Source organism: Bubalus bubalis, chromosome 1, assembly GCF_019923935.1.
Source record: "Bubalus bubalis isolate 160015118507 breed Murrah chromosome 1, NDDB_SH_1, whole genome shotgun sequence".
Classification (NCBI taxonomy): Eukaryota; Metazoa; Chordata; class Mammalia; order Artiodactyla; family Bovidae; genus Bubalus; species Bubalus bubalis.
The window spans coordinates 25,323,632-25,327,407 of NC_059157.1; the positions used below are offsets into that span (position 1 = coordinate 25,323,632).

At 38.3% G+C, this 3,776-nt stretch overlaps 1 non-coding gene across 1 annotated transcript; it reads left to right on the forward strand.

Annotated features, from left to right (window-relative positions):
* The first annotated feature begins 1,692 nt into the window (after positions 1-1,692).
* Positions 1,693-1,764, forward strand: TRNAW-CCA. The gene has a single exon. It is a non-coding gene; the product is annotated as a tRNA-Trp (tRNA).
* The last annotated feature ends 2,012 nt before the right edge of the window (positions 1,765-3,776 follow it).

Consider the following 3,776-nt stretch of genomic DNA (forward strand, 5'->3'; position numbering starts at 1 on the left):
GTATTACTAAAAAATTCTTTCTGAAAGACAAAGTTATTTCACAAATACTAGACATGTCATTTATAGACCTTAAACCTTTGCATGCCTAATCAATTTAGTGCCATGCATATTCATAGTATTTAAAAAACAGTAGACAACTGTTTTAATCTAACTGTTGAAAAATAAATGAGTCAATAAGAAATGAAGAAAGATAGCATCTGTTTGGGAAAATGTTTAATTAACCCAACTACTTATGTTAAAGTATTAGAGGGACTTCCCTGGAGGCCCAGTGGTTAAAACACCATGCTGTCAACACAGAGGACACAGGTTCCATCCCTGTTCAGGGAACTAAGATCCCACATGCCTCATAGAACGTCCAAAAGATTTAACAAATGAAAATAAAAAATAAGGTAACAGAAAAATAATTTAATTGTGAAACTTGAAGAGTTTATAGAAAATCCAAAAGATTTCACTTTGCAGTATGACTTAAAATAGCAGTATATGTGGGAAAGAATTGGAATGTTGTATATGTTAAAGTAATTATGACAAATTACATTTAAAAATATTTTCAGACACTGGGTTAAATGCCTATTTCATTAAATAGCAAGATATCTCTTAACTTGTAAAATAATCATTTTAAATTACTATATATATGCATTGATTTTACAAAACAAGATTCTTGATGAGATTTAATCATTAATGGTTCGGATGCACAGAAATCAGGTCTTTTCACAGATTAAAAAAAATCAGGATACTCAAGCGCACCATCCTCATTTGTGACACTGCAGTTTGTTTCAAGGCTTGAGGAGGGAAACTCAAAGGTTGTGTGTATGTCCAACATTAAATTTGGGCAGGAGCAGAATCCTTTTGGGGTTTCTGAAAGATGAAAGAACAAACAACTTTCTTTCATGCTCATCAGAGATATGACAGACTTGGGAAGCTGCCACCTAGCCAAATACCAAGCTCCAGAATTCTTCTGAAAAGTTATTCAAATAAAGTGATTTAGCCCTTTGTGTGATATCACCATTCAAGAGAACAAGTTTACATACCAGACCAGAGTATCATTAGAAGAGCCCATATTTCAGTGGCCATCCTTCTAACCTACGCTTGAACTTTAGCAGTAGTTAAAATTCAAATTGGACTGTCCACTACCTATAAATGAAGCTAAAATGTGCTGACAGTGTGAGGATAAGGTTGGAGCAAGCTAATAGGTTTTAGTGTCTGAAACTTTTGATAATCTGGCCTTAAGTGTCATGGGTCTTTCAAGGTGGATTCCATCTGTCCTATAAAGTTATGTATTGAAACATAATGCATCCCTTTGATCTCCTTTGTAAAAACCCTATGAAGTCAACAAAATACTCCCAGTGACTCAACAGCCAGATCCCCAACCTGTGGACATAAAAGATTTTAACACTTGCAAGTGTTAGTAAACAGTAAGTGATGTGCTGAAAGCTTCGCATTGAAAAGATTCAGCAATGGGCTGAGTCCTGGCACAGGCTGTGCTGCTGGTATTTTGTACCAAAACAAAGCAAAAGAGCACAGGTCAAGCCAGAATTAGCCTGATAATTTCCATTCATATAAATTTCCCAAAGTTACTCCCTAATAAAGCATCTATCTTGAAACGTATAATATATTTTATTTCCAAATCACTAGTGGGTGAAAATATTCCTACAAAATAGTTGCTTACCATGGTAAAGACCACAAATAGGGACTTCCCTGGTGGTCCAGTGGCTAAGACTCCATGCTTCCAATGCAGGGGCCCAGGTTCAATCCCTGGTCAGGGAACTAGATCCCACATGCTAGAACTAAGAGTTCTCATGCCACAACTAAAGATCCCACATGCCACGTGAAAGCAATTAAGACCTGACGCAGCTAAATAAATAAATCAGTATTTTTTTAAGAAAGAGCATAAATAAGATATATACATGTGTGTAGATGTATTTAGTTGTATGTATGTATTTTTATTTGTTTACAACGCTCTGTATTTGTGTATGGAGAAGGAAATGGCACCCCACTCCAGTACTCTTGCCTGGAAAATCCCATGGATAGAGAAGCTTGGTAGGCTGCAGTCCACGGGTTTGCTAAGAGTCGGATATGACTGAGCGACTTCACTTTCATGCATTGGAGAAGGAAATGGCAACCCGCTCCAGTGTTCTTGCCTGGAGAATCCCAGGGACAGGGGAGCCTGGTGGGCTGCCATCTATGGGGTCACACACAGTCAGCAGTATTTGTGTACATGGACATTTTATACTCAACATAGGTGCATAAACCCAAGAGTGCACAGCGAAAATCACGTTGGCTTTTGCAGTCAGAAGGATCCAAATTCAAATATTGGCTATTGAGTGACCTTGAGCATTTTTCTTAAAGCACTCATACCTACTCTACTGATTTGGGGATTGAGAACAACTATATCAAAGCACTTGATCGAGTATAGCAAACAGCAAATAGCATTTCTCTTTTCCTTCCCTATATCACCATCATGCTCCAACTTTGGTCCAAGCTTTTAATCCAATTTTTTAATTTATTCAGTCTGCTGTTTCAGCATTAACATATGTCCTCAAGTTCTCAAGTTGCTGAACACAGACTCAGGAGGCTCTTTTTGAATGGTAAGGAAGTGCATTCTGCCTGAAGTCAGAAATTCCCTGTTGATGAATCTCCTAACGAGGCAAAATCTTGTCCATCCTTCAACAGCCAGGTCAGGTGTCACTTCCCCTGTGAAGATTTCTCCAATCCTGCTGGGCAGCAATAATTAATTGCTCTTTTCTCCAGTCTCCCAAATCTTGTCTCATTCTATTATTAGAGTACTTATTACATTGCATTATAATTAGTTCTTGTCCTGTCTGCTTCCTCTTAGAGAAATTGAATTCCATGAGGTCAGGATCTGTGTCTTGGTCTCCCTGGTGCCCCAGCATGAAGCACAGAGCCTGGCAGACAGCAAACACATGACAGAAAGGGAGAAAAAAGCAGAAAGGGACACAAGAAGGAGTATTTGCTTGCTCTCCTTACATTTTGTCTTTGATCACATACTCAGCAATGAGTGAGGTTTAAAAATAAAATGGTCATTAACAAGAAAACTAAACAATTCTAAATCCTTCCTAATCTTCAGAATATGATTCTGTATTATTTCAGTATCTCACTCTTTAACTGCCTCAAAGAGCTGCTCATTTTCTAACACCATCCAGCTGAGCATATGACAGATGGCTCTGAGATCCACACTGTATTTTTGTGTGTGAACCAGCAAATGTGCTACCGAGTGGCATATGCATGCACATATTAGCAATGCTAGATGCTTCAAGCTTGCAAACAGAGCCTTAACTGAGGAAATGTATGTGCCACATGAATTTACATAAACACAAAAGCCTTTTATTTAATTCAAAATTTAATACTCATCAATTTACTCATGTATACCTGCCCATTTATATATTTAGTCCCTTTTCTCAGTCAGTCTTATTCAGGTTCCCTTGGTATAACTTTTTTTATGGTGTTTCCCTTTATAATGTGCAGGTGTACACACACACACACATACACACCTCTGCACCAGAATTTAAAGCCAGAAAGGGGACAGTACTATGCCACCTTCCTTGCCGTTTGCTCCCCTGTTCCTGAGAACACACATTCACACACACACCTATGCACAAGCATATGCCTTAGAACCACTTCCTCTCTGTCATCATCCACAGTGACTACCACCAAAGTGATCTGCCTCAAGCTCAAATGTGATCATTGCACTGCCACACCAAAAATTCTACCTCATCAATAATAACTCTCACTATACATGAGTCATTACCAAACTACCT